This window comes from Anomaloglossus baeobatrachus, chromosome 1 (assembly GCF_048569485.1).
Source record: "Anomaloglossus baeobatrachus isolate aAnoBae1 chromosome 1, aAnoBae1.hap1, whole genome shotgun sequence".
In the NCBI taxonomy this organism is placed as follows: Eukaryota; Metazoa; Chordata; class Amphibia; order Anura; family Aromobatidae; genus Anomaloglossus; species Anomaloglossus baeobatrachus.
The window spans coordinates 421,419,189-421,443,400 of NC_134353.1; the positions used below are offsets into that span (position 1 = coordinate 421,419,189).

At 49.1% G+C, this 24,212-nt stretch overlaps 1 protein-coding gene across 1 annotated transcript in view; it reads left to right on the forward strand.

The window, feature by feature from the left end:
- The window catches only part of PTPRS (protein tyrosine phosphatase receptor type S), a 684,599-nt gene that overhangs the window by 123,144 nt on the left and 537,243 nt on the right, over positions 1 to 24,212 (forward strand). The window lies entirely within an intron of this gene.

Sequence of the window (24,212 nt, forward strand, 5' to 3'; positions counted from 1 at the left end):
GTTTGATTTGTTTGGTAATGTTCCTACAACAAACCTATATTTTACTTGTACAACAAACCTGTTAGTTTTCTCTTAACTGCACCTTTGTAAAGCAGCTCAGAGGACTGTAATGTGCGGACGCTTTCTTGGAAAAGCTTTTCTTTAGCCCTAGTATTGATTTAATACATGCCTAAAGGGATCACTATAATCCCCAATCTTGCTAAAATAGAAAAATACTTTAAGGCTATGTTCACACTGGGCGTTTTTGCAGCGTTTTTAGCTGCAGAAATCCCTGTTAATAAAACGCTGCTTTTTATAGTCCCTGCAAAGTCTATGAGATATCTGAAATCTCATGCACACACGCACAAACACGTCAGGAGTTTTTCCTGACTGTTATGTGAAATACCTCCGATTTTGCTGCTTCTGAAATTAATGAGCATGTCAATTCTTTTCAGCGCTTTTGCTACAGTTTTCACCCTAGTAACAGGTAGATTCGCAGATACTCTGTGAATCCACCTGTCACTAGATACCCGGTATTTGATCCAGGGTATCTGGCTGGCATTTATATGGTGCTGGGGATAGGGGGATTGGAGCAGGCGCATTATATTTACCGAATTTCCGATGCAGCTGTACCACCAGCAACTCCTCCACTTCCCTAATCATTCCATATTCATTGCTTTCATCTGTGATTGGTTGCAGTCAGACACGCCCCCAGCATCTGGTATCACAGGTATCGTCAGCTGTGACCGGAAATCACCTGAGTGAAGTGACCGCTGATCGTGCGGCTCATTCGTTCTCTGGAGCTCACAGCAGGCAGTGCTGTTCTGTGGCTGCTCGTTGCGATCTTCAGATGTAGCAGAGCTGAATCGCCGTGGGACCTCGTGTGGATTACGTCGGATCTGCAGGGGTGATTATCGGGTTAATAAAGTGGTGATAGAGGGGGCGTTTTGTAATTTATTTCAAATAAAGGATTTTTTTCGGTGATTGTGTTTATTTCTTATCACTTATTACAGATTGGCAATGGGGGGTGTCTCATAGACGCTTGCCATTACGAATCTAGGGCTTAGTCGCAGCTAGGAGCTGCGATTAACCCCTTATTACCCCGATTGCCACTGCACCAGGGCAATTCGGGAAGAGCCGGGTAAAGTGCTGGGATTGTCGCATCTATTGGATTTGTCGCGGGCAGAGGAGGGGACGCTGCGCTCTCCCACTGCTCGGGTCCGGCTGCTGCTGCCGCTGCTCGGTGGTGGCTCGAGCGGTGGGCTGGATCCCGGGGACTCGAGTGGCGTTCCTCGCCCGTGAGTGAAAAGGGTGGGGATTGATTGTGGGGATTGGATATTGTCCGTCACGCCACCCACGGTTGTGGTGATATTGGTGACACCACCGCTGCTCTGGACGGGGATCCCGGGAGCGATGACAGGGAGCAGCCTGGATGTTAGTTCTCCCCTCCATGGGTAGGGGGGGTTGGTTGTCCCGGGGCCCGGTGATGGGGGTAGGGGTGAATGGCAGGCGGGTTACGGGGCCTGGTGAGGTGCAGGGTCGCGGGGGCAGCGCTGTGCCGCACGGCACTGTGGTACTCACTCAGCCAATGATGAGGATACAGTTCTCGGTAAAACACACGGCTGGATGGACGGGTCCCACAGACGGCTGCGGTGTTTCTCCTCCCGGCAGGTTGATGGTGACTGCCTTTCCCTGCACCTGTGTAACGTGTACGGTTCCAATGGGTTCCCACCGGTAACCCGCTCCCCAGCTTGGATGGGTGCTGAAGGAGCCCCTTTTGCCCTCAGGCTCTGGCCCTGGGAACTTTAGCCTTGGCGGTGACTGTGTTTCCCTCTCTCGGTTGGACTGTTGCCTTCTGTCGGGACTTGGCTGCTGGGAAACCCAGGATGTTCCCTTCGCTAACGAATTTGGCAAATTCACGGCGACTCCTAGCCTTGCCGGGGTCCGTAAGCCCCTGCCGGATGGTGCTGGCTTCTCTTTGCGTACCGGTCCGGTACCGCCGGGCCACCGCCCGTCCACGGTCCTTACGGCTGGCTCCAATAGGCCTCTCCTGCAGACGGTCACCACCGTCTGCCAACCTTGCTGATCCGTCCGGGTCACACACCCGGACCAACTTCAGGCTGCTTAACTGCCACTTTCCTCCTTCCACTTTCACTTCCAAAACTCATCTGCCTTACTTTTCCCGCCTCCAGGACTGTGAACTCCTCGGTGGGCGGGGCCAACCGCCTGGCCCACCCCCTGGTGTGGACATCAGCCCCTGGAGGAAGGCAACAAGGGTTTTTGTCTGACTTCGGTGTGCCTGACCGGGAGTGTGGGGTGTGTTGGTGTTGTGCTTGTGACATCCTGGCTTGTCCAGGGCACCACATTCCCCCTTAGTAAAATGCAGACCGTCCGCGGGCTGCCCGTCCATCACCGGTTTTATTTTCACAAACTGGAAAAGATAAACGGTAAACATATTACAAGTATAATAACATCTTCCCACATCGGGAGGCATGGTACTTAAACGTTGCTAAAACAGTTACGGCTTCCGCTCTCTCCCACCCAAGTAACCTGGCCCTGATGCTGCCCCTAAGCAAACAGGCAGCACCCCTTGACCCCAGTCCAGCACAAGTTACCCGAGCAGGTTCTGTCCTTTTCAGGGGACCCACGTCCATGGGGAGCCCCTGAAACCCCCGGAGGATCGCCACCGGTTGCGGTAGTGACGGGCCTGGGCTGTTACATCTCGTGGCTCTCCTCTTGCAAGGAATGAGGTGGTCCCCCATTCCTTGTCTGCCGCGAGCCTTCCTGCTCAGCAGCGCCAAAGGCCTGGGAGACTGCAGGAGTTTCCTCCTCCTAGATGCAGCAGAAGGGTGACACCTAGTGGTTTACTCCTTGTAAGGAATGGAGTGGTCTCCCATCCCTTGCCTGCCACATGTCCTCCTGCTCAGCATCGCAGAGGGTCGGAGTGGTTGCACAGTGTGCAAAGGATAGATGCTCAGGGAAGCAGCAAGACTTCCCTTAGCTCTGCACATTGTGAAACCGAAGATCCCGCCTTTATGACCCAGAGGCAGGAGGTTGAGCATGTGCCCCACGTGACGTCTTCTGATTCGCTCACTGGTATCACACGGCCAGATAACGAGGCTGGTGATGTGCTGAATCCTGACTGGCCGGGCCAGGACGTCACAGATCATGATTGAGTCACATCCGTCTCGCGCCCGCCCTTGGCTGGAGCTACATCTCCTTAAAAACCCCTCCTGCCATCATGGCGGCGCGCGACCGTCCTTCTATGTTTGGATGTCTGGCAGCGTGCTGCCACGCCACTGTACAGACATTGTGTTTTGCAGGTCTCGCCCCTGCCTTGCTGCTCCGGCAGTATTCCGTTTAACAGGCTGTGTTCCTGTCCCAGGTGAGCTCCTTGAATCTCTGTCGGACTCACCTGGTTTCTGAAGCACACGTGCGTGGGCACCTCTGTGCTACCCTCGTGCCATATTGCTGTGACTCCTGCTGGCACACGTGCGTAGGCACCTCTGTGCGTCCCCGTGCAACAGGTACACCGAGTTGTGAGCCCCGTGCCATACAACCCTCACGGGTTAGGGCGGACAGGTGTACGCAGATCGTCTGTGACATTCCAGACGATCGCTAGCAGCAACCCGCTCACTCTTCTCCCACCATAGCAGCGGTCCCCCTCGTAACACTGGGCCATCCCTTCCCTCCAGGCCCCTCCTCCAAATCAGCCTCTCCGGAGGCGGTAACGGTTTAGCCATAAAAACATCATTTGTATTTACAGACCACAAGTTCGTGGTTGCCCTGCCAGTTCTCGGGCTTGTCCGTAGTAGTTCCTACGCAGTGGTTTGTAAGGGGTCCCAACGGGGACCAGTTGCCGGCAACGACCGGTGCAAATCAAGGCTTCAATCAGGTGAATCTTCTGTTAATCATTCACTTATCATTCATTTTCAACTTTTAAACGGTACTTTCAACACTGGTGGTCCCAACGGGGGACAGCTTGCAACGGGACTCCGCTGACTTTAGAGCGGCTACCACCGCAGGGGGTCGGCCCACTCGGGGACTGGTCGGTACATTGGGTTCTCTTTCCACAGGCAGTTCAGTCCAGAACCACTGACGGCCGTTAAGAACGGTGGCGGGGGCAGCGTGGTCGGAACCCCCTCCTCCATCAGCGACATTCTCTCTGGACCCCCGGCTGCGGTGCCGGTCCCCGGCTCCCATGCAATCAGGGCTGGTTCTGGGGTTTGGGTGGACTGGTCGCGGCACGGCCGCAGCGACCCCTTGCTCACGGGCCCCCACTACGGCAACCATCCTGCGCATCTCCGCCTTCCAGTCCAGCAGCTGCTGCAGGCTCTGCGCCCTCACCTTCAAGCAGAACCGGCCCAGCTCCCGCTCCAGCCACAAGGCAACAAGGGTTTTTGTCTGACTTCGGTGTGCCTGACCGGGAGTGTGGGGTGTGTTGGTGTTGTGCTTGTGACGTCCTGGCTTGTCCAGGGCGCCACAGATGTGATAGTCCTGGGCGGCTGCAGGCTGATATTTTTAGGCTGGGAGGCTCCAGCCTGAGAATACCAGCCCGCAGCTGTGGGCTTTATCTTGGCTGGATATCAAAATTTGGGGGGACCGCATGTTTTGTTTTTTTAAATAAAAAAAAACAGCATGGGGTCCTTCTTATTTTGATACCAAGCCAAAATAAGCACAGCTGTGGGCTGCAGCCTGTGGCTGTACGCTTTATCTGTGCTGGGTAGCATAATATGTGGGGACCCTACGTCATTTTTTTATTCATTTATTTATTTTTTTACTGATGATCCTAGAATGTATGGGCTCCTTCAAGGTTAGTGGGCGTGGCTATCTGGGTTAGTGGGCGTGAGCGGCTTGGTTAGTGAGCTTGGAGATGGTTTTCCCCTGCCACTAAAATCATGCTTCGCCCCCCTGCTCCCCGTGTGACAAGGGTCTGTTGAAGACATCATACCTGGAAGGAGCCCATACACTCTAGCATCTGCTGGAGACTGGTAAGTATAGCGCTTGTGACTCGCCCACCCCAGGGCTATGGGACACCCGGTGCCGGGCCGGACTAGTCCGGTGGTAGTCAGTGGTGGCTGGGCCCGGCTCCGTGGCCCTGGTGGGTGTCAGTTGAATATGTGGCGGATGACTTTAAGTTTGTATTCGTGACGCCACCTGTGGTCTGCGGCTATTAAGCCGCCGCTGCTGTGTGAGGCCACCGGGATGATGTTATAGCAGCAATGGTGGTACTGCTCCCCACAGGTGGAGCAATGCCCGGGGCACAGTTGGTGCTTGTGGAAGTCTATGGTGCTGTGTGACTAACACGGTGCAGGGCCGACAAGCAATGAAAGAAACAGGAACAAACAGTAGTCTCTTTACCTTCTCCTCTTTTACTCGGCAGAAACTTAGTCCAGGGAGACCGTCACAGATGGTAAAGATGATCCGGCCGGCCTGGAAGTGCCTGGGGTGATCTTTGGCCAGTTGAGTATGAGGCCTACTCCTTAATCTTTCTCTGCTGTTTTAGGACACTGCACTTTAGGTTTGCAATTGCCCTCTTGCTGCTGGGACTTGTTGTTCGTCCCCTTTTCTGTGTGGTAGACTGCGCAGGCCCTCTCTGGTGCTTCTCTGCTGGAGCCCACACCAGGCCCTTGGGATGCAGTTGTACCTTCAGATTGCTTCTGGGACAGGGGGCTTGCAGCTCTCCTGCCCTCCGGATTCCGCTACCAGGGATGGATTTTATGCCCTGGCAACTACAGACTCCGATGTCTGAGTCTCTGCTGTGCCTCTCTGCTCCCCTTGCTTCACTGGGCCAAGCTATCCAAGCTCTAGGCCCCAGTTTCACAAGGCAGCACTACCCTGCATCTGCACTCTTTCACTCCTGTCTCCAGACTAACCACTACTTCCTCCCTTCAGCCAGACTTAAGGAATCCTCCCTGAAGTTCCAGGTTCAGAGCTCCCTCTGCTGGCCGGAGGGAGAATTGTGTTGAGTGTTAACTTACTGGCCAATAGATCTCCCAATTACCTCCAGGCTCAGCATTAACCCTTTGGGAGGGCAATGCTGTTGTGGCGACCAGGTCCTGGGGCGCCACACTCCCCCTTAGTTAAATTCAGTACTCCCGGACTGTAGAAACAAACATGACATGTTAGAACATTTCATCCCATTATGGGAGGCGCAAATACTTTAACGTTACAAACTTAAACATTACTATAAGAGTCCAGTGTGGCTCCCTGCCGGGTGTCCATTACACTGCTCCATGGGGGACCCGCCGCGATCAAACCCCCAACGTAGGCTCTGAGCGTGCGTCAGAGCATTGATGACCCCACTCTATGCACGCCGGACGGGTTTTTCTTCAGGGGTGTCGAGCACACTGGTGCTAACTATGAACAATTTAGGTGTTGGCCACCCATAGTCCAGTGGCCCAATTGTCCATTTTCGCAATCAAAAAAAAAAAGAAAAACATTTTGTACACAACCTTACAGACATTTTGCATAACTATGTACATTCTAATAAATACTCCTTCTTTTTCCTTATACAGTTGACTCTCTATACCTTGGAGGGGGTTGTCCCCGAGTGCTGCGCTGGGACCTACGTAGCTCTGGTGTTTGCCCCTGACTACGTGGTGCGTCTTCTATCTCAGCACTACAGGTGGGCCTAACCCCAATAGGTAAGCGTGATGGTTGCCTTTGTGGGCTAAGAGTCGCCAAGGGTATGACAGGTTCACCACTGACAGGGGGTTGATCCTCCTGTTCCACTGCTGGCGTGTCATCTCGTGCTGGCGCGGACGGTTCTTTAGGTGGATCCGGAACCTTTTCTGTTTCTGGCTCGACCAACTGCGGAAACGTCAAAACTGGTACCACTATAGCATTGTTTATTCGGGTCCAAGTTTTGGGGAACTTTCCAAGGATGGTTTGAATCATCTCCCCTTCTTTCTCTTGACTTTGGGGACTTCCTTGTACTCCTTCCATTTCTCTTTGGATTCTGCATCGTTCAGGGCACGCTTTCAGGCGGTCTCGGGAAATTGCTTGATAGGTCTTGCCTTCATCCTTGCTTATGAGGCATACCTTACTATTGTCAAAGTTGGAGGGGATAATGGTGTAGGGCTCGTTTTCCCACTGATCATCCAATTTATGCGTCCTCCGCTTCTTCTTGAGGACTTGTTCTCCAGGTGCTAAGGGAGTTGCTGGGGCTGTTTGATTGTAATGCTGCTCTTGTCTCGTTCTTGCTTGAGACAGGCTCCTCTCTACGCACTCCTGGACCTTACGGTACCGCTGCTGCCGTTCTGTATCCCAATCCTCTATTTCTTGAACCGCCTCAGGCGACACAGTCCCCATCTCAAAGTCTACAGGCAACTTGCCAGGCCTGGCTCGCATCAGGTAAGCGGGGCTGCAGTTGGTCGAATTCACTGGGATATGGTTGTACAGGTCTACCAGATCTGGCAACTTTTCTGGCCATTGGTTCCTTTCCTCCAGCGGTAGGGTCTTCAGCATATCAATAACCACATGGTTCATTTTCTCGCACAGTCCATTGGTTTGGGGGTGGTACGGTGTGGTTCGGATTTTCTTACAACCGTACATGTTACAGAACTCTTGGAACACTTCAGCCTCGAATGCAGGACCCTGATCAGTCAGTACCCTTTCCGGATAGCCGTGAGGTCGACAAAAGGATGCCTGGAACGCTCTAGCTGCTGTCCTGGCTGTCTGGTCCTTCACAGGCACTACTACCAGGAAACGAGAGTAATGGTCCACAATGGTGAGGGCGTACACATAGCCTGACCGGCTTGGTGTTAGCTTCACGTGGTCCAGGGCCACCAACTCCAGGGGCTGCTTCGTGACAATTGGCTGTAGGGGAGACCTTTGGCTGGCATCATCCTTCCGCCTCAGGTTACACGGGCCACAGTCTCGGCACCACTTCTCGATCATCTTTCTCATGTGCACCCAATAGAACCGATCACGGAGTAGGGCCTCCAACTTCTTCCACCCGAAGTGTCCTGCGTTATCATGATACGCTGCTAGGACCATTGGAGCATCCCTCTGCGGAACCACTATCTGCCAGACAAGTTCATTTGTTCGCCAGTTGACATATCTCTTGCAGAGCTTGCCTTGGTAGGTGAACAGTCGTCCCCTCTCCTTCCACAGCTGCTGGGCTTCCTCTGGAGCGTCTGGGCCAAGATGGGTCTCAGCTTGCGCTAGCTTCTCTTTGACCAATCGCACGGCCGGGTCACCATTCTGTGTTTCTTCCCAATTATGGTGGAGTAATGGGTTGACCGAGACCTCGTGCTGGCTTGAGCGCTTCACTCCCACAGCATGCTCACACTGGGAAACACCTTGGTGATGGAAAGCCGGTAACTCTATCTCTTCGAGTTCATCCAGGTCTTCCCCAGACTCGGGTAAGTGAGGCATTCTGCACAGCGCATCAGCATTGTTATTCTTCTTGCCAGCCCGATACTTGATGGTAAAGTCAAAGTTAGACAGCCGGGCCATCCATCGCTGTTCCATCGCACCTAACTTGGCTGTTGCCAGGTGTGTCAACGGATTGTTGTCCGTGAAGATGGTGAACTTGGCCGATGCCAGATAGTGCTTGAAGCGTTCAGTCACTGCCCAAACAATAGCGAGGAACTCCAGCTTGAAGGAACTGTAGTTTTCTGGATTCCTTTCTGTGGGCCGAAGCTTCCTACTGGCGTACGCTATCACCCTCTCTCTGCCTCCCTGTACCTGGGACAGAACTGCTCCCAGTCCCACGTTGCTGGCGTCTGTATACAGTACAAACGGTTGGCTGTAGTCAGGGTAGGCCAGAATTTCTTCTCCCGTGAGAGCCCCTTTCAGCCGGACAAAGGATGTTTCTAGTTGGCTGCTCCATTCAAATGGAGGGCTCTGCTTCTTAGCCTGCTTTGGCTGGCCCACCAGGAGATCTTGAAGGGGCGCTGCTATCTTGGTGAAACCATCAATGAACCTTCGGTAGTAGCCCACCAGTCCAAGGAACTGCCGCACCTCCTTCACTGTGGTGGGTCTTGGCCAGTCCTTGATTACAGTGACTTTCTCCGGATCAGGTGCCACACCTTCTGCGCTGACCACATGACCCAGGTACTGTACCTTTGGCTTCAAGAGGTGACATTTGGACGGCTTGATCTTCAGGCCATATTTCGACAAGGACTCAAACACTTCTGCTAAGTGCTTCAGGTGGTCCTCATAAGTCTTGGAGTAGACTATGACGTCATCCAGGTACAACAGCACGGTTTCAAAGTTGTGGTGGCCCAAGCAGCACTCCATCAACCTTTGGAATGTCCCTGGGGCGTTGCAGAGCCCGAATGGCATACAATTGAACTCACAGAGGCCCATTGGTGTCGTGAATGCAGTCTTCTCCTTGTCCGCCTCTGCCACGGGAACCTGCCAATACCCACTGGTGAGATCCAAGGTGGAGAAATAGTTAGCTGACTTTAAGGCTGTTAGTGACTCCTCTATTCTGGGCAGTGGATAAGCATCTTTATGTGTAATGCGGTTAATTTGCCTGTAATCTACACACATTCTCATCGTACCATCTTTTTTCTTTACGAGCACTAGTGGAGCTGCCCAGGGGCTACAACTATCTCTGATAACCCCAGCCTCCTTCATTTCCCGTAACATTTCCTTGGCACACTGATACTGTGCGGGGGGTACAGGGCGGTATCTCTCTTTAATGGGATGATGATCACCCGTGGGGATTTGATGTTTAACCCCTTTCACCTGCCCAAAATCTAGGGGGTGTTTGCTGAAGACCCGCTCGTACTCCTGTACCACCCGGTAAACCCCATGCTTTTGGTGCGAGGGGGTGGAGTCGGTGCCTACATGTAATTTTTGGCACCAGTCTTCCGGCTGCCCCTTGGAGCCATTGTCTTCCGCCTGGTCGGACGGGATCAAGGGTTCCACTGCTTTAATGGTATTGTTGCTGACAGTGTACAGTTTTGCTACAGTGGCGTACCGGGGCAATTTGGCCTCCTCCTCCCCACAATTCAAGACACGGACGGGCACTCTCCCCTTGCGGACGTCCGCTACCCCTCTGGCTATCAGGACTCCCGGCCTACTGTCTGAATACACCGGTTCTACCAAGGCATGGTAATCCTGACCCTTGAGGCCTATTGCTGCCCGACACCATATCAACATTTCACTTCTTGGGGGTATTACAATGGGGAGGGGGTCACTTACCCTCACACTGCCAATTTCTCCTCCGGCCAGCTCTACCTGCTGCCTCCTCATCAGGGCTCTGATCTCCCTCTGTAGGGCACGCTGCTGCCCGAAGCTGGCAGTTTCAGACGCCTGTTGCAACAAAATTATCACTTCGGCAATACAATTTTCTATCACATTTGTACCAATGGTTAGCAGTGGGTCAGATTCTTTGCGATCAATATCTACAATTATCATCCCCTGACATGGCAATTCCACCCGCCCCACTTTAATGGTTACTTCTTTGTACCCAATTTGAGGTAAGGGCTGACCATTACTGGCCACAATTGTTAAATCATCATCTGGGCCATGGTCAATGTCTGAATCCGCCCAATATCTTTTGTACAGTTTGTAGGGGATGGTTGTTACCTGGGACCCCGTATCCAGGAGGGCATTCAAAGGGATCCCATCCAGCACAATGGGAAGGACCGGTCGTCCTCCCACATACTTGCTGCGGCTGGGGTTTGAGCCGGGCTTCCTTACACCTGGGGGTTGGCTCCTGGCCCCAGGCTCAGCCCATTTAAAGGACAGCGTCGTGCAATGTGGCCCGCCTGGTTGCAGTGGCGGCAGATCGGTTGTCCTGTTGAATCATACCGGTCTGTGTCTCTGCCTCGGGTCGGCGGAATCCTCCTCTGTCGCATCCATGGGACGTCATCTGGGCTGGAGGCCAAGTCGATTTTTGCAGGCGAGGGGGTCATTTGTAGAGACTGCACGGTCTTGGCAAGGGCAGCCACAGTCTTGGTCAGCTCCTGGAACTGCTGTCTGAGCTCTGCAGTGGGATCCTTATCCAGGGACTGCGCCTCAGCCCCTGCAGTGGCTCGTGTTGCAGGCACCACCCCGGGGTACGTGATAGCAAGAGGCCGGAGGGGTACTGGGTCATTCGGTGTAGATTCTCTCAGTACCCTGATGGCCTGGTCCTTAAACTTGGCAAAGTCCAGAGCAGGGTTCTGCAGGACCATGATACGCAGCTGGGTCCTGTGGGCATCTGACAGGAGCCCCTCTATGAACTGCTCAGTTAGGAGTTTGTCTTCTTCACGTACACTCTCTGGATCCACCTGTTTAACTGCTTTCAGGGCCTCCTGCAAGTTTAAGGCATAGTCCCTTATGCTGTCTGTGGCCCGCTGCTTGCACCCAAAGAATCTCATCTTTATCTCTGCTGCGGTGCGGGTGTCAAACGTACTCTTTAGCTTGGCCAGTATCTGGGCTGCTGTCCCTTTATCTGTATCAGGCCAGGACTTCGCTTCACGCTGGGCTGCGCCGGCTAGCTGTCCCATTACTATGCCCACCTTCTGGCTCTCAGTCAGCGGATACACCCGGAATAAGCTGTGCAGGCTTTCTCTGAAGTCACTCAAGGTATGGGACTCCCCGGAGTACTGCGGCAGCCATTCTGCTCCCGGTATGTACGGCATGGTGATCGGCATTACCGGCGCTACAGTGGGGGCCGGGGCGACGGCGACTGGGACTGCTTCGGCCGGTGCTGCGGCGCCTTGGGCGATGGCAGCCACCTGCTCTCCCTCTGAGTCGGACATCTTCCTCCCCCTTAGTGAACCTTACCAGGCTCCATTCACTTTTCAAATTTCCTTCTGGGTCGCGCGGGGTTAACAGCGCTCTGCTCTGATGGCGCGCTCCCTTCGCGCTCTTTTTCAGGCACGCCCCCCTTCTTCCTGCGCTCGGCGAGGCTAATGGCGGCGGCGGTTTACAGACAGTACACAGTCTTTTAAGCACAATTCCTGCAGGCGCACAGTACCCGGTGTGACCGGGCACGAAATCCTGTTCGTGACGCCAAAAGTTGACTCGCCCACCCCAGGGCTATGGGACACCCGGTGCCGGGCCGGACTAGTCCGGTGGTAGTCAGTGGTGGCTGGGCCCGGCTCCGTGGCCCTGGTGGGTGTCAGTTGAATATGTGGCGGATGACTTTAAGTTTGTATTCGTGACGCCACCTGTGGTCTGCGGCTATTAAGCCGCCGCTGCTGTGTGAGGCCACCGGGATGATGTTATAGCAGCAATGGTGGTACTGCTCCCCACAGGTGGAGCAATGCCCGGGGCACAGTTGGTGCTTGTGGAAGTCTATGGTGCTGTGTGACTAACACGGTGCAGGGCCGACAAGCAATGAAAGAAACAGGCACAAACAGTAGTCTCTTTACCTTCTCCTCTTTTACTCGGCAGAAACTTAGTCCAGGGAGACCGTCACAGATGGTAAAGATGATCCGGCCGGCCTGGAAGTGCCTGGGGTGATCTTTGGCCAGTTGAGTATGAGGCCTACTCCTTAATCTTTCTCTGCTGTTTTAGGACACTGCACTTTAGGTTTGCAATTGCCCTCTTGCTGCTGGGACTTGTTGTTCGTCCCCTTTTCTGTGTGGTAGACTGCGCAGGCCCTCTCTGGTGCTTCTCTGCTGGAGCCCACACCAGGCCCTTGGGATGCAGTTGTACCTTCAGATTGCTTCTGGGACAGGGGGCTTGCAGCTCTCCTGCCCTCCGGATTCAGCTACCAGGGATGGATTTTATGCCCTGGCAACTACAGACTCCGATGTCTGAGTCTCTGCTGTGCCTCTCTGCTCCCCTTGCTTCACTGGGCCAAGCTATCCAAGCTCTAGGCCCCAGTTTCACAAGGCAGCACTACCCTGCGTCTGCACTCTTTCACTCCTGTCTCCAGACTAACCACTACTTCCTCCCTTCAGCCAGACTTAAGGAATCCTCCCTGAAGTTCCAGGTTCAGAGCTCCCTCTGCTGGCCGGAGGGAGAATTGTGTTGAGTGTTAACTTACTGGCCAATAGATCTCCCAATTACCTCCAGGCTCAGCATTAACCCTTTGGGAGGGCAATGCTGTTGTGGCGACCAGGTCCTGGGGCGCCACACTTGCTTTACTTTATTTTTTTTTCTTTCTAAATTTTTTTTACTACCTGAGTGCTGAATTCAGGTCAATCTCGGCCCAGCCCAACACTTGGGTAATCTTGAACCCTTGCTGGTCTTGACAGCACATAAAAATCGCTGTAAAAATGCCACAAAAACGCCACAAAAACTCACCAAAAACGCACCAAAAATGCACCAAAACCGCCGATTGACTCCCAGCTTGGTTAGTGAGCTTGGAGATGGTTTTCCCCTGCCACTAAAATCATGCTTCGCCCCCCTGCTCCCCGTGTGACAAGGGTCTGTTGAAGACATCATACCTGGAAGGAGCCCATACACTCTAGCATCTGCTGGAGACTGGTAAGTATAGCGCTTGCTTTACTTTATTTTTTTTTCTTTCTAAATTTTTTTTACTACCTGAGTGCTGAATTCAGGTCAATCTCGGCCCAGCCCAACACTTGGGTAATCTTGAACCCTTGCTGGTCTTGACAGCACATAAAAATCGCTGTAAAAATGCCACAAAAACGCCACAAAAACTCACCAAAAACGCACCAAAAATGCACCAAAACCGCAGATGACTCCCAGGAGACATCCTGGCACAAGATTAGGTTTTGGTCAGGTCTTGGTCAGGAAAAAACGCGGAAAAAACGCGGAAAAAACGTCCTGTGTGAACATAGCCTAACAAACACTTTGTCCTGTACTGAAAATCTCCGGCTCAGAAAACACTGATTTTATTGAAAAAGCAAAACATATCACTGTAAATCAGGGTCTTTGTCCCTACGTCATGCTGTTAGATTACAGAGCAAAAACCTGCTACCAGATTCCCTTTAAAAATTGCAAAAGTTGGTAATGCAAGCCTGTTAAAGGGCATTCTGACTGAGAAACCTATTGACCCACTTAATTAATTAACAATGATCTTAAAATTCTTACCAAAATATTGGCTAGTTGCTCGAATTGAATTCCTTTATATCTAAATATACTTATCCCGATCAGGTGTGATTTATACCTCATAAACGAGCTGTGGACATGGTCACCATGTTTTTAATGCTATCTCCGTTCTTACCGTAATTTGCGTTGGCAGGGGGGTTGTGCCAGACAGAGTATGTTATTAAATATGGCTCTACGAAAAGCCTCTGACTGTATCTTATGATCATACTAATAGTAAGTTTGAGAATGCATGGGTTTTGGCCACGTAAATCTTAACATTCTCCAGTCTCTAAGCAGATATCCTGGCTGGGGCTTGCATCAAAGGATTTGAGTCTGATCTTATTTTTTGGGGGTATGAAGGTGTGAGTTTACCTTATCTCTCTCCCTTTTTGCCCTGGCAATCAAGCCTTTAGCTAACCTTATTCATAAGGATTCCAACATTTGGGATATTGTTATTGATGTGGAAAAACACAAATGTGCGTTGCTTGCCAACGACTTCTACTTTGTTCTTTTCCTGCTCACTTCTCTCCTTAATATCTTTAGGATTTTTTATATTTTTAGTCGAGTTTCTGGACCTAAAGAAAAGAATACTAAAATCAAAGCCTTAGAGGTACTTTGCACGTTGCGACATTGCTACTGCGATATCGTCGGGGGCAAATCGCAAGTGACGCACATCCGGCGCTGGTAATGACGTCGCAACGTGTAAAGCCTAGATGCGCCGATAAATGATCACAAAAGAGTCGTAAAACGGTGATCTGTGTAGCGTCGGTCATTTTCATAATGTCACACCAATAGGAGATACGATGTTGTTCCTCATTCCTGCGGCAGCACACATCGCTGTGTGTGAAGCCGCAGGAGCGAGGAACATCTCCTTACCTGTGTCTACCGGCAATGAGGAAGGAAGGAGGTGGGCGGGATGTTTACGTCCCGCTCATCTCCGCCCCTCCGCTTCTATTGGCAGCCTGCCGTGTGACATCGCTGTGACGCCATATGACCCGCCCCCTTAGGAAGGAGGCGGGTCGCCGGCTAGAGCGACGTCGCAGGGCAGGTAAGTGCTTGTGAAGCTGCCGTAGCGATAATGTTCGCTACGGCAGCTATCACAAGATATCGCATGTGCGACGGGGGCGGGTACTATTGAGCTCAGCATCGCTAGCCGATGCTAGCGATGTCACAACGTGGAAAGTACTCCTTAAGGTGTATTTACACTGCTAGATTATCATGAACTATCCTTTCCACTAACCTCTTTACGACTGCCTTACGTTTTAAAACGGTAGCAAAAAAGGGTACCTATTTTGATCCGCCGTTTTAAAACGGCAGTCAGAAAAAAGTAAATAGCGCCCCCTAACGTCAGAAAATCTCCAGGATTTCAGCTACCGGGGGTAGCTGAGACCCTGGAGATCACGGTTCCGGCTGTTTCTTTGGTCCTTGGTCACGTGATCACCGGTACAAACCGTGTAACCGTGATGATGTGACAGTAAATGGCGGCGCCAGTAAAGAATGATTTATCTCCCACCTGGCATGATCAAACATGTCAGATGGGAGATAAATGTCGTCCCCGGTCCCCCGATGTAGCCAAAGTGCCCCCCCGACCCAAACCCTATCCAAGATGGTGGCGCGCACGAACAGCGTGCTAGCTCATTCATCGTCCTCCTCTGATTTTTGTTTCATGTGCCATGACACAAGTGACAGAAAACTCCTCCCCAAGTCCTGCCAAGTCACCCCCTATAACTCTCCCGGTGTCCCCGGTACCTTATACCTCGGCGATCCCAGTGATCCCTTCTATTCCTTTGTAGCTGCTGGCCGCATGCGCAGAGCGGCTCAGCGTCACAGTGTTCAGTGAGACGCTGAGCTCACTGCCACTCATACGGCATGCTGTGGACCTGGGGAGAGTAGGTGCAGCTTCATTGTACCCACACTCCTCACATGGAGGGTTTGCACTTCTACAAAATGGGGCATGCGTTCCCTGAGCGTACCCCCAAATTCTAGAAGGTCCAGAGTCATCGTGGGGCCTCCAAAATGGATTACTTGGACCCAATTTTTTTTTTTTTTTTTTTTTTTTTTTTACAATAAATTGGTGAAAGAGGAAATGTGTTGGGGAGTGTTTTTTCAAATACATTTTTCTATTTTTTTTATTACTGACAGTTAGTGATGTCTGGTATTTGATAGACGCCGTGACATCACCACCACTGGGTTTAATGCCAGGTGACATTACAGCTGGTATCAACCCCATTTATTACCATGTTTGCCACCACACCAGGGCCATGAGATGAGCTGGGGCAAAACGCCAGGATTGGCGCATATAATGGATGCAACACTTGTGGGGTGGCTGCGGCCTGCTATTTTTAGGCTGGAGGGCCAATAACTATGGACCTTCCCACCCTGAGAATACCAGACCACAGCTGTCTGCTTTACCTTGGCTGTTGATCCAATTAAGTTTTTTTTTTTTTTTTTTATTATTTATAAATAATTATAAAAAAAAGCGCCTGGGGTGCCTTCCAAATTTGATCACCAGCCAAGATAAAGCGGACAGCTGTGGTTTGCAGGCTGCAGCCGGCTGATTTACCCTAGCTGGATATCAAAAATGAGGGAACCCCACGTCGTTTTCTTTTTTTGTTTTTTTTTTTAATTCTTTATTTTTTTGCTAAATACAAGGCTAGGCACCCTTTAGTGCCATATGAAAGTCACTAAAGGATGCCAGATTAGAATATGTAGGGGGGTGTTTTACATCTGTCCGTCTGTCTATCTATCTATTCATCCATCCTTCCTAGCTTTTTAGGCTGCGGGCCCACGATTAGGGTTTGAAGCATTTTGGACGCTGTGTTTTCGCTGCATCCAAAATGCTGCGTTGTACAGTAGAAGTGCAGTGGATGGATTTTTAGAAATCTCCTGCCCACTGTGCTTATTTTCTCTGCAACATAAACTGACATCCAGTGCTGAAGGATGTCAATTTATGCTGCGGAGACAAGAGCTCTCCGCGGAGAGAATAGAGCTAAAGTCAGCAGCGGTCCGAACTTGGATCATGGTCATGGGCAGCTGCATTCTCCTGTGGACAACACTCACATCTCCGTAGACTCAGTGTCACTGGATTGTGGGCACATAGCCTAAAAGTGAGAAATTTGCTCCTAGAGCAACATTTTTGTGATGCCCTTAGGGGTTTAAAATGCTCACTATACCCCTGAATAAAATCATTGAGGGGTCTAGTTTCCAAATGGGGGTCACTTGTGGGGGTTTCAACTGTATAGGTACCACAGGGGCCCTGCAAATGCCACATGGTGCCTGCAATCTAGTTCAGCTTTTCCAAAATTCAAATGGTGCTCCTTCCATTCCAAGCCCTCCCGTTTGTCCAAACAGAGGTTTTTGGCCACATGTGGGGTATACCTGCGCTTATACGAAATTGGATAACAAACTGTGGTGTCCACTTTTTGGTGTTTACTCTTGAAAAAGTGAGAAATTTGGTGCTAAAACAAGCTTTTTGTGAAAAAAATGAAAATTTTCAATATGACGATCTAAGGTTTTCAAATTCTGTGAAGTATCTGTGTGTTCAAAATGCTCGCTATACTGCTGGATAAAATCCTTCAGAGGTCTAGTTTCCAGAATGGGATCACCTGTGGGGGAGCTCCACTGTTTAGGCACCTCAGGGCCTCTCCAAACTTGACATGGCTTCCGCTAATGTTTCCACTCAACTTTGCAATCAAATGGCGCTCCTTCCTTTACGAGCCCTGCCGTGCACCCAAACAGTTGATTTCCAGCACATATGAGGTATCGGCGTACTCAGGAGAAATTGCACAATACATTTTGTGGTGCATTTTTTCCTGATACCCTTGTGAAAAAAAGCTACTTGGTTGATGTAACAATTTTGTGGTAAAAATCTGCTTTTTTTATTTTCACGGCTCAATGTGAAATTCTGTGAAGCCCCCGAGGGTTCAATGTTCTCACCAAACATCTAAATAAATTCTTTGAGGGGTCTAGTTTCCAAAATGGGGTCACTTGTGGAGGGTTTCTGCTGTCTAGGTACCTTAGGGGCCCTACAAATTCAACATGGTACCCGCAATTTTGTTTAGCCAAATTTGCTTTGCACAATTCAAATATTGCTCCTTCCGTTCCAAGCCATTCCATTTGTGCAAACAGAAGTTTCTGACTACTTGTGGGTTATCACCGTGCTCATAAGAAAATGTGTAACAAACTGTGAGGTTCACTTTTTGGCGTTACCACTTGAAAAAGTGAGAAATTTGGTGCTAAGCAATATTTTTGTGAAAAAAATGAAAATTTTCAATATGACGGCCTAATGTTATCAAATTCTGTGAAGTATCTATGGGTTCAAAATGCTCACTATTCCCATATATACAAGTTTCTAAAATGGGATCATTTGTGGGGGGTTTCTGCTGTTTAGGTACCTTAGGGGACCGGCAAATTGAACATGGTATCCACAATCTATATCAGCCAAATTTGTGTTCCAAAATTCAAATATTTCTCCTTCTGTTCTGAGCCCCCCTCCAATTTGTCCAAACAGAGGTTTCTGACCACAAGTGGGCGATCAGCGTGCTCAGGAGAAACTGGGTAACAAATGTTGGGGTCCATTTTGTTGTGTTACTTTTTCTAAAAGTGAATAAATTGGCGCTAGAGCAACATTTTTAGGTAAAATATATATATTTTTTTTTTCATTCCACATTGCATTAGTTCCTGTGAGGCACCTGCAGGGTTAATAAGCTTATTGGGTGTGGTTTTGAGTACCTTAAGGGGTGCAGTTTTTAGAATGGTGTTACTTTTGGGTATTTTTTGTCACCTAGGCCTCTCAGTGACTTCAAATGTGATGTGGTCCCTAAAAAAATGGTTTTGTAAATTTTGTTGAAAAAATGAGAAATTGTTGGTGAACTCTGAACTCTTCTAACTTCCTAACCCCAAAAATTTTATTTTGTTTCAAAAATTGCTGTGATGTAAAGTAAACATGTGGGAAATGTAATTTAGTAACTATTTTGTGTGATATGACTCTGGTTTAAAGGCATAAAAATTAGAAGTTTGCAAATTGCAAAATTTTTGTCACATTTCTGACCGGAAGTTCCAGAGTCTTCTGCTCAAATTAAGACAGGAGAAAAAGAGTTGCTGTATATAGGGATCAACCAATGCGTTTTTGTTCAATTTAAAAAATTATTTTATTGGTACAAAAATTTGTGCATACATAGAATCCACACAAGACAGTGATGGGGTTAAAAACATTTAAAATATGTATAATCAACGAACACCCCAATACATGGTTCCATGTCAGGAACCTGACACCAAAATTCCGAATACCACTATACTAGATGTACCATACAATAAAAAATCCAGGTGGGATACAGAGCATAAATGTCATCAGTTACTGCAATCATATACCCAATAGTACATAAAAGTATAGTATACTATCTAACACCACCATTGTTAAATACAGAGTCTTCTGCTCATGCGCACTGAGCCTAAACCCGGCGTCTGAGGCTGTGATAATAGACAAGTATGCGCGCCACAGCCGATGACGCTGGCCTTTGAATAGAATGTTAGCACACCCCTGAGGGCTCATGCTAAGAGGGCAAACTAGCCGGGGGAAATAACACTCTTGCAACTAGTCCCTGCACTCTTTACCATATCTTAAAGGATCTTTAGAAATACTTTTTCTAAAGATCTCTTTATCTATGCGAGTGTATACAGGGACTGTTAGGCAGGGATGAGCAATATACACCCAGAACTGCTCGTGGCTCTGCATGCATATTGCACCTGACAGATTCACTTTAAGCAGCAGTTGATTTTCACTGTCTGACATGTTTGCTGGTCCAACCAGGCCCCCACCACTGATTAGCAGCTCCATCAATATACATTGTACACACAAAGCTGACCCTCAGTGTTGTGGTGGCTCAACAGTCCAAGCTCTATTAAATCTGCAACAGAAAAAACTTTTTGATTCTGTCACAACTGTTACACCCAGAAAACTAAGTGACATCGTTGGAATCAGGGTTTCAAGCCTTACTTCATGTAGCTTTCAGATTGAAAAGCAAATACCTGCTGAGAGATTATTTTTAAGTGCGGTCTTCTTTACGTATTGAATAACTGCTGAATGGTAAATATTGTCGCATGTAATGGCCGCAAGAACGGTGCTTTTTAGTCCCTACCATGAACATTGTTTACAGTCTGTATCAATGAAAAATGGACAGGTCTCATGCATATGAGTACTACAGGTCATTAGACTAGAAATCAAAGTGAAAAATATTCACGTCCTCCAGGTGGTAAAAGTGAGATAAATAAGATGTATAAAAGAAAAACGCCAAACAAAAGGACCCAGAAAATCACAGAAAGCTGCTCCGCCACTGAAAATGCAGCTTTTATGTAAAAATCAACAAAAGAATCTGCACATACCTGGTATCACTGCATCCAAAACCGTCATCTTATTTGTCCTGTCAGTAAACAAAGTAAAAAAAATTTAAAAAGTCGCCAAGAGTGTTGTTTTTTTTTTACACAAAAATTAAATAATAAGCAATAAAAAAGATCCCCTTGATCCCAGCTGTGTTGGAGATTCAGATTGAATCATATGTTGTAACAAAGTAGATAGAGTCACTTTAGACTCTGTCTGCCTTCTGTTGAGGCAGTGTACATGTTTCTAAGCAGGTTGTAGAATCATTGTTGATTAAAGTTGTGTGTGTGTGTGTGTGTGTGTGTGTGTCTCTAAAAAGATAGGACACTGTGGGAACAAAAGTCAGACTGCATCCAAAGTGACTGCTTCTGCCTCATTATAGTGAGAAGTTCCTTCAGGGTTTCATCAATATCACATTTTTGGGGATTTAGACAGAAATCCTGACAGAAGTACTTAGTGTAGAACTGTGATGCTAGTTACTACTTATGGATATTATAGACAGAAGGGAAGTCAGACAAACCGGAGTCAGGAAACAGGAGGACACGGCAGGACACATGGAGTAAGCAGAAACGCAGTTGAGTCACAGGCTGAGGGTCAGAATTCTAGGAGAGTATGTATTAGATTCAGGGAGCAGACAGAGATGTGGTGAGGTAACGGTCCTAGGACAGAAGCCAGGAGATAAGAACAAGAACAGGGAGCGGGGCAGAGAGTAGTCAAACAACAGTCCGAGGTCAAGAAACTTAGATCAGAACACAAGTACAAACACAATCCAAGAGCACAACTGCAAAGCCAGGAAGTACAACTGGCAAGGTTCTGGGCCAGTAATGAATCAAAGCAATTAGCAGGAATGTGGAACACCTGAGAAAAAGCACCTCACTGAACCTTCATGGAATCCTGTGCTGTCAAACAACCTGTCAGCTAGTGCTCAAAGAAACACTACAAAAGTACTACCAAAATCACCATCTTCCCACCAGACATAGGTAAGTCGGTAATGAAATCCATGGACAGATGGGTCGACAGTCTTTCAGAAATTGGAAATAGAGCTAATTCCCTCGGTTGGCCTGTCACGACTTACGTTAGTGCATGTGCAAGTTTCACAAGAAGACACAAAATCCTTCACATCATTTTGCATAGAAGACCACCAGAAGAGCCTGGAAATAGCCCCCTGGATGGTCATTACCCCAGGGTGACCACTTAACACAGTAATGAAATTCCTACAATAAATGCAACCTCAGGTGTACAGGAACAAATAACTTAGACTCAGGAGTAGCTTAAGGAGCCGATGACTAAGCATCACGGATCTCTGCCTCCAACTCAGAGGACAACATGGCAGTTACAATACCCTGGGGAAAAATGGAGGATAGAGGTTCTGGAGGAGATACAGAATCCCGACTGCGTGATAGAGTGTCAGCCTTCACATTCTTAGACTCTGGCCTGAATCTGATGGAAAAATTAAATCTCAAGAAAAATAATGAGCACCTGGTCTGTCTAGGAGTCAACCGTTTAGCTGATTCAATATACGCCAAATTTTTATGGTCAGTAAGGACTGTGATTTGATGGACAGCACCATCCAAAAATTGCCTCCATTCGTCAAATGCAAGTTTAACAGCAAGCAGCTCACGATTTCCGACATCATAATTTCTCTCTGCAGGCGAGAAAAAGGCACATGGACGCAAGTTTGCTAATGTTTTAAGACCTTGATGTTTTAATACCACTCCCTCCCCTACCTCGGAGGTGTCCACCTCCACAATGAACGGCCTCGTGAGGTCTGACTGAATGATAACCGTTGCAGACATAAAACATCTTTTCAACTCCAGAAAGGCCCCAACAGCCTCCAATGACCAAACCCTCACATCTGCCCCCTTATGTGTGAGATTCGTCAAAGGTTTAACAATCTGACAAAACTCCTGGATAAATTTCCTGTAGTAATTGGCAAGCTCCAGGAAATGTTGCAGTGCTTTAAGGTCGCTTGGTTGGACCCAATCAGCTTTGGCCTGCACCTTCCCAGGGTCCATCCTGAACCTAACCGCTGACATAATGAACCCTAGGAATGAGATTTCCTGAGCAGCAAATATACATTTTTCCAACTTAAGAAACAAGGAATTCTCGCTAAGTCTTTGTAACAGAGCAGATATATTCATAATGACAATCCAGATCAGGCGAGAAAATTTTAATATCATCCAGATAAACCACAATAAATCTTCAATGTAATCTGAAAATATACCATTCATAAAGTTTTGGAAAACAGCAGGTGAATTAGTTAGTCCAAAAGGCATCACAAGATTTTCAAACAGACCCTCGGACGTTAAAAATATCGTATTCCACTCATCACCCTACTGGATGCGTATTAAATTATAAGCCCCTCTATGATCGAGCTGAGAAAACTATTTTGCCCCAGTAAGCTGAAAATAAAGGTCAGGGATAAGTGGAAGCGGATGCGTATTGTTAATCGTTATTTTAATCAATTCCCAGAAATCAAGGCAGGAACAGAGTCCTCCATCCTTCTTTTTAACAAAGAGTGTGAGAGTCAAAAATCTTGCATGTTTTTAGATGACTAAATACTTATTTTCTACCATAATTTTTAAAAAAAATCTTGCCAAATCAGACTTGGTGATTTTCTGGATTTGTTTTCTCATTTTGTCTCTCATAGTTGTTGTCTATGATGCCAATTACAGGCCTCTCTCATCTTTTTAAGTAGGAGAACGTGCACAATTGGTGGCTGATTAAATACCGTATTTTTCGGATTATAAGACGCACTTTTCCTCCCAAAAATTTGGGAGGAAAATGAGGGGTGCGTCTTAAAATCCGAATGTAGCTTACCGGGTGCTGCCGGCGCAGGTCAGTACGGCGCTGCTGTGTGCATCAGCGGCGCCACTGTGCTCGGCGTGCGGCTGCCCTGTTCTGCTCGGTACACGGCTGCTCTTTTCTGCTCGTCTCACCGCGCGGCTGCTCTGTTCTGCTCGGCGTGCGGCTGCTCTGTTCTACCCGGTGCGCGGCTGCTCTGTTCTGCTCGGCGTGCGGCTGCTCTGTTCTGCTCGGCGTGCGGCTGCTCTGTTCTGCTCGGCACGCTGCTGCTCTGTTCTGCCTGGCGCGCGGCTGCTCTGTGCGGCGGGCGGTCATTCTGAAGATGTCGGCGGTCAGAGATTCAAATAATCGCGCTTAGAGTCAGCGCCTGCACAGATGGAGCTCTCAGCTCAAGCTCTCATCTGTGCAGGCGCCGACTCCGACAGCCATTATTTGAAGCACTCACCATAGACCTCCGACATCTTCAGAATAGTGGGTGACTCACCGCCCCCCCACACAGAGCAGAGCAGTGTCACCGGCCCCGCACAGAGCAGCGTCACCGTGCCCCGCACAGAGCAGCGTCACCGGGCCCGCACAGAGCAGCGTCACCGGGCCCTGCACAGAGCAGCGTCACTGGGCCCACACAGCAGCGTCACTGGGCCCGCACAGAGCAGCGTCACCGGGCCCACACAGAGCAGAGACCGCAGTGAGTATCTGGGCCTCCCTCTGTACCATTACCAGTATCACCGTACTCCAGTACCTACCGCCTCTGCCTTCTGTGACTCCCACTCCGCTGCTGCCCCCTCTCCCTGGTAAGACACCACCAGATTATAAAACGGACCCCATATATATATATTTTTTTTTATCTTTTTTTTCCTCCAAATTTGGGGTGCGTCTTATAATCTAGTGCGTCTTATAAAACGAAAAATACGGTACTTTTTTTCCTCACTGTATGAATTCATTGAGAGATGAATGTTCTAATTTGAGGTCACTTGGATGTTTTTCTGCAATTGCGAAATGACATTCCCAATCTATTCCAGCGAATTTATGCTCCAAAAATCAAATAGCACTTTTTGCTAACCAAGCCCTGCCATGTACCCAAACATTGCTTTTTGACCAC